The sequence below is a fragment of the Balaenoptera borealis genome (assembly GCF_965194805.1).
Source record: "Balaenoptera borealis genome assembly, chromosome: 15".
NCBI lineage: Eukaryota > Metazoa > Chordata > Mammalia > Artiodactyla > Balaenopteridae > Balaenoptera > Balaenoptera borealis.
This window is the reverse complement of record NC_138871.1, coordinates 70,710,433-70,718,196: the sequence shown is the minus strand read 5'-3', so window position 1 is coordinate 70,718,196 and position 7,764 is coordinate 70,710,433.

Below are 7,764 nucleotides of genomic sequence, written 5' to 3'. Positions count from 1 at the left end.
CTCACTTTCAGTCTGTATATGTCCCTACATCTGAAGTGGGTCTCTTGTAGACAGCATATATATAGATCTTGTTTTTGTATCCATTCAGCAAGCCTGTGTCTTTTGGTTGGAGCATTTAATCCCTCACAATTAAGATAATTATTGATATGTATGCTCCTATTACCATTTTCTTAATTGTTTTGGGTTTGTTTTTGTAGATCTTTTTCTTCTCTGTGTTTCCCACTTAGAGAAGTTCCTTTAGCATTTGTTGTAGAGCTGGTTTGGTGGTGCTGAACTCTCTTAGCTTTTGCTTGTCTGTAAAGCTTTTGATTTCTCCATCGAATCTGAATGAGATCCTTGCCAGGTAGAGTAATCTTCGTTGTAGGTTCTTCCCTTTCATCACTTTAAGTACACCATGCCACTCTCTTCTGGCTTGTAGAGTTTCTGCTGAGAAATCAGCTGTTAACCTTATGGGAGTTCCCTTCTATGCTATTTGTCATTTTTCCCTTGCTGCTTTCAATAATTTTTCTTTGTCTTTAATTTTTGCCAATTTGATTACTATGTGTCTCAGCGTGTTTCTCCTTGGGTTTATCCTGTATGGGACTTGCTGTGCTTCCTGGACTTGGGTGACTATTTCCTTTCCCATGTTAGGGAAGTTTCGACTATAATCTTTTCAAATATTTTCTCTGGTCCTTTCTCTCTCTCTTCTCCTTCTGGGACCCCTATAATGCGAATGTTGTTGTGTTTAATGTTGTCCCAGAGGTCTCTTAGGCTGTCTTCATTTCTTTTCATTCTTTTTTCTTTATTCTGTTCCACAGCAGTGAATTCCACCATTCTGTCTTCCAGGTCACTTATCCTTTCTTCTGCCTCAGTTATTCTGCTATTGATTCCTTCTGGTGTAGTTTTCATTTCAGTTATTGTATTGTTCATCTATGTTTGTTTGTTCTTTAATTCTTCTAGGTCTTTGTTAAACATTTCTTGCATCTTTTCGATCTCTGCCTCCATTCTTTTTCTGAGGTCCTGGATCATCTTCACTATCATTATTCTGAATTCTTTTTCTGGAAGGTTGCCTATCTCCACTTCATTTAGTTGTTTTTCTGGGGTTTTATCTTGTTCCTTCATCTGGTACATAGCCCTCTGCCTTTTCATCTTGTCTATCTTTCTGTGAGTGTGGTTTTTGTTCCACGGGCTGCAGGATTATAGTTCTTCTTGCTTCTCCTGTCTGCCCTCTGGTGGATGAGGCTATCTAAGAGACTTGTGTAAGTTTCCTGATGGGAGAGACTGGTGGTGGGTAGAGCTGACTGTTGCTCTGGTGGGCAGAGCTCAGTAAAACTTTAATCCACTTGACTGCTGATGGGTGGGGCTGGGTTCCCTCCCTGTTGGTTGTTTGGCCTGAGGCAACCCAACACTGGAGCCTACCTGAGCTCTTTGGTGGGGCTAATGACAGACTCTGGGAGGGCTCACGCCAAAGAGTACTTCCCAGAACTTCTGTTGCCAGTGTCCCTGTCCCCACGGTGAGCCACAGCCACCCCCCCGCCTCTGCAGGAGACCCTCCAACACTAGCAGGTAGGTCTGGTTCAGTCTCCCTTGGGGTCACTGCTCCTTCCCCTGGGTCCTGATGTGCACACTATTTTGTGTGTGCCCTCCAAGAATGGAGTCTCTGTTTCCCCCAGTCCTGTCAAAGTTCTGCAATCAAATCCCACTAGGCTTCAAAGTCTGATTCTCTAGGAATTCCTCCTCCCATTGCCGGACCCCCCAGGTTGGGAAGCCTGACGTGGGGCTCAGAACCTTCACTCCAGTGGGTGAACTTCTGTGGTATAAGTGTTCTCTATCTGTGAGTCACCCACCCAGCAGTTATGGGATTTGATTTTACTGTGATTGCACCCCTCCTACCTTCTCATTGTGGCTTCTCCTTTGTCTTTGGATGTAGGGTATCTTTTTTGGTGAGTTCCCGTGTCTTCCTGTTGATGATTGTCCAGCAGCTAGTTGTGATTCTGGTGTTCTCAAAGAGGGAGTGAGAGCACGTCCTTCTACTCTGCCATCTTGGTTCCTCTTCTCCAACAATTATCTTTATAATAAATGACTTTCTGCTCATCAGCCAGAGTCACTTCTGCTTGTGACCAAGAGCCAGTCTGAGACATTTTGTTTTCCTTCTAATTTGTTATTTTTTAGGAAAAAAAAAAAAACTTTAATGACTATCCTTCATATACATCTTTGGGCCTGTGTGGGGGTAATTCTGTGGCATAACATTCTAAAAATGAATTGCTCTGAGAGAAAATATTTGCAAAAGACATATATGATAAAGGACTGTTATCCAAAATATACAAAGAACTATTAAAATTCAACAATAAGAAAACAAACAACCTGGTTAAAAAATGAGTCAAAAGACCTTAACAAACACCTCACCAAAGAAGATGGCAAATAAGCATATGAAAAGATGCTCCACATCATATGCCATCAAGGAAATGAAAATTAGAACATTAAAACACTTATTAGAATGATTAGAATGGCCAGAATCCAAAACACCAATAACACCAAATGCTGATGAGGATATGGAGCAACAGGACCTCTCATTCATTGCTGGTGGGAATGCAAACTGGTATAGCTACTCTGGAAGACAGTTTGGCAGTTTCTTACACAATTAAACATACTCTTATCATACAATCTAGCAATTGCTCTCCTTGGTATTTAACCAAATAGACTGAAAACTTACGTTCACACAAAAACCTGCACATGGATGTTTATAGCAGCTTTATTCATAATTGCCAAAACTTGAAAGCAACCAAGATGTCCTTCAGAAGTGGATGGAGAAATAAACTATGGTACATCCAGACAATGGTATATTATTCAGCTATAAAAAGAAATGAACTATCAAGCCAGAAAATGTATGGAGGAAACTTCAAAGCATATTGCTAAGTGAAAGAGGCCAATCTGAAAAGGCAACATACTATGTGATTCCAACTATATGACCTTGCAGAAAAGATAAAACTATGGAAACAGTAAAAAGATCAGTGATTGTCAGTGGTTCAGGGGGAGGGAGGGATGAATAGGCGGAACACAGGGGATCTTTAGGGCAGCGAAACTATTCTGTACAACACAGTAATGGTAGACACAAGTCATTATACATTTGTCAAAACCCATAAAATGTACAACACAAAGAGTGAACCCTAATGTTAGCTATGGGCTTTAGTTAATAATAATGTATCAATATTATTCCTCAGTTATATAATATGTACACTAATACAAGATGTAAAGAGTAGGGGATATCATGTGCTCAGGGAGAGGAGATATGTGGGAAATCTCTGTACTTTCAAATAAATTTTTTTGTAAACCTGAAACTGCTCTAAAAAAAGTAAAATACTAAAAGCCCCTACAATGAAAACCACTTTATACACACTAGGATAAAAAAGATGGACAATAATAGAACTGACAAGGATATGGAGAAATAGGAACTCCCCTACATTGCTGGTAAGACTGTAAAATTTGCAGCCACTTTGGAAAACAGTTTGGTAATCACTTAAAAGGTTAACACAGAATTACCATATTACCCAGCAATTCCACTCCTAGGTATATAATCAGGAGAAATGGAAATATTTATCCACATAAAGCTTGTACATGGATGTTCATTGGAACATTATTCATAACAGCCAAAAAGTGGAAACAATGCAAATGTTCATCAACTGATGAATGGATAAACAAAATGTGGTATAGTCACACAATGGAATATATTCAACAATAAAAAGGAATGAAGTACTGATAGATGCTACAACATGGACAAGTCTTGAAAACATTACGGTAAGTGAAAGAAGCCAGTTACAAAGGGCCACATATTTTATGATTCCATTTATGCAAAATGTTTAGAATAGGCAAATCTATGGAGTCAGAAAGTAGAAACCCACCCCTACAGTGTCACTGGAGACCTGTAGGGAGCACGCCTCCCCCTCCCAGCAGGGAGGTATCAGCAGAGGCCGAGGGAGGAGCATGCCCTTCCCAGGGTGTCAACAGGGGCTCTGTGGGGAACCTGGGCTTCTACTCCCTTCTAACATGGTGATTGTATTTAATTACAATATCAAGTACAACTGGTGAATACAGGTTTGAGAAAAAACACGGCTGATTCTTGGCAATTATACAACCCAACCAATGGGAGACATGTGCTAGTAGCTTACTAGCTCTGGGATTTTAATGGGTTTTGGCCACTGGTCAATATGTTTTACAGAGTAAATGGAGGGTATTTCTCAGTTGCTGAGGTGGTTAAGTAGACTAGTTAGGATTACTAGTGCACTTCTGCATGGAAATATTGCAAGTTAAGTGGGCCCTTTGCGTCTAACCCTGCTTGCCACTTTGAACTTACAGTGTCTACCCAAAGACTGAGAGCAGAGCCCACTATAAGCACCATCCACAGTGTGGATTTTGAAGACTCCTTGTGGACAATTCAGACAGAGTGATGGCTCCTTGGAATTGCCTGTCAGAATCAAATAAAAATTCACAAGGAGACTGCATGGAAACCACTCGGATCTGGTACTTACATCATCCAGGTAAAGATATTTCTATGCTGTAGGCATCCAGGACAATCAAACTAATCTATAAATTTAATGCAATCCCAACCAAATCTTAACAGGATTTTTAAATTGGAACTTAAGAATTCTGATTCTCTTCTGAAAGATGAAATATTCAATAGTAGCCAAAAAAAATCGAAAAAGATTATTTCATGGGAATTTTCCCTAAAGTATATGAAAATGTAAATATAAAAATACATAAAGCTATATTAACATTTTAGAAATAGATCTAGCAGTATAAAATTAAAGGGATAAAAATAGCTCAGTGGAATAGAATAAAATGCAGAAACAGCTCCATATGAAGCTTACAATAGAGGCGACATTTAAAATCTGTGAAGGGGTCAGAATGGCCATCATCAAAAAATCTACAAACAATAAATGCGGGAGAGGGTGTGGAGAAAAGGGAACCCTCTTGCATTGTTGGTGGGAATGTAAATTGATACAGCCACTATGGAGAACAGTATGGAGGTTCCTCAAAAAACTAAAAATAAAACTACCGTAGGACCCAGCAATCCCACAACTGGGCATATACCCTGAGAAAACCGTAATTCAAAAAGAGTCATGTACCAAAATGTTCATTGCAGCTCTATTTACTATAGCCAGGACATGGAAGCAACCTAAGTGTCCATCGACAGATGAATAGATAAAGAAGATGTACCACATATATACAATGGAATAATACTCAGCCATAAAAAGAAACGAAACTGAGTTATTTGTAGTGAGGTGGATGGACCTAGAGACTGTCATACAGAGTGAAGTCAGAAAGAGAAAAACAAATACCCTATGCTAACACATATATATGGAATCAAAAAAAAAAAAAAAAGGTTCTGAAGAACCTAGAGGCAGGACAGGAATAAAGACACAGACGAAGAGAATGGACTTAAGGAAACAGGGAGGGAGAAGGGTAAGCTGGGACGAAGTGAGAGAGTGGCATAGACATATATACACTACCAAATGTAAAATAGATAGCTAGTGGAAAGCAGCTGCATAGCACAGGGAGATCAGCTTGGTGCTTTGTGACCACCTAGAGGGGTGGAATAGGGAGGGTGGGAGGGAGACGCAAGAGGGAGGAGATACGGGGATTTGTGTATATGTATAGCTGATTCGCTTTGTTATACAGCAGAAACTAACACACCATTGTAAAGCAATTTTACTCCAATAAAGATGTTAAAAAAAAACTACGAAGGAAGGGTGGCTTTTTTCAATAAATCATGTGAGATAATTGGCTATCCACTGAAGGAAAAATAATTTTAGATTGATCCTCCTGACCCTCCTGACCCATCACATCAAACACAGATGGTACAAATAGTTAAACATTTGGGGGGAAAAGTTAAAATATTTTAAAGGATTTTAAACTATATCTTTAATAATATTGGGGTGGAGAAAGCCTTCCTAAACAAGATACAAAATCCAGAAGCCATAAAAAACTGAGAGATTTGTTCTCATAAAATTTAAAATTTCTGTTAAAAAAAATGCTATAATAAAAGTTGAAAGAAAACAGAAAGTGTAGGAGAAAAAAAATGTTGCATTAAATGAATATCCAGAATATATACAGAATTCTGACAACAATAATTTAAATTGACAGAGGATATGACCAGGAAATTCACAGAAAAATGCAAATCAAAGAAGAAGAAGAAGAGGAAGAGGAAGGAAAGAGAAAGGGGAGGAGGAGGAAGAGAAAAGAAAGAGAAAAAAGAAAAGGTGCTCAAACGCAATAGTAATCAAGAAAAGCAAATAAAATGAGATGTATTTGCCCATCAGATTGTTCAACATTTAAAAGATTGCTTAAAGCCACGGTTTTTGCTATGTAATGCTTGAGTTGCAATAAGTTTCTAAATGGTTTATAATTTCCAGTACGATTTGTCTTTAATGCAGGTGTTATTTAGAAATATTTTTAAACTTCCAGATGCACAGGGCTTTTAAAATATTTTAGTATAAGTAATTCATGAATTGTTCAAAATCAAAATGTATAAAAAGGTGCAGAAAGATGAAAGAAAAGGCTCCCCTTCCAGCCTGGTCCCCTTATCATCCCGGCCCCTCTCACAGGCATTCGTCACTGTTAGTTTCCCCCATACCCTTCCAGAGATAGTTTGTGCATATACGAACAAGCATTAATATATTCTTTTCCTCATCATTTTTCCTACAAAAGGTGGCATATTATGTATTATTCTGCATCTTGCTTTTCTTCTTAAGAATATACTGGAAATGAGAGCTATGTTGATGACTATTATACATTAGATTTTTCTTAGTTATTGAGAAATATTCCTAGAGCATATAAGATATATTTGTAATGTTTAGAGTGAATCTTTATGATATTCCCACACAGTGAGGAGCTAGAACACAGCTGGTACCTGCAAAGCCCCTCCCAGATTACATCATCCACCCTTTTCCTTCAAGGTAACCACTCACCTGGGTTTGAGGTTAATCATTCCCTTGCTTTTCTTTATGGTTCTACAAACTTTGTATGGGTCCATAAACAATGGGGCTTAAGTTTTTTTCTGCTTTGAACTTTGACAAATGGAATCACAGTGTTTTCTTCTATGACTTGCTTTTTTTAAAAAATCAACACTAGCTTATGTGTATGGTTGTGGTTAATTTTTTGTCATTGCTGCAAAGCATTCTTGTATGAATGTAACACTAGTTTTTATGAACTTTTGGATTGTCCCCAGTTTGAGGTTATTATGTTGCTATGAAAGTTCTTGTGTGTCTCCTGGTTTAGGGCAACAATTCTCACAGTGTGGTCCATGAACCCCTAGGGGTCCCAGGGACTTTATCAAGGAGTCACTGAAGTTAGAGCTATTTTCTTCTATCATAATACTAAGATGTAACATGCCCTTTTCACTCTGTGGACATTCTCACTTATGGTACAAAAGCAGTGGTGAGTAAAACTGTAGCCACCTTAACACATATCAAGTCACTGTTTCCAATCTATACTTGGAGTCATTTTTTGCCAACCTGGTAAGTGTGTAATTGTATCTTGTTTTAATTGGCATATCCCTGATCACTAGTAAGACTGAATTCCTTATAGACCATTTGGATTTCCTTTTTTGTAAAATATCAATTCAAATATTTTCCCCATTTTTAATTGGATGATTTCTCTTTTTCATGTCAATTCTTAGAAGTTCTTTACATTGCATGTTCTTTAAGTCAGTTGTATGTGTCACAAATACAACAGATTTTCTCTACTTTTTGTATGTTGTCTTTTTCGCTCTTTTAATGGTGTCTTTCA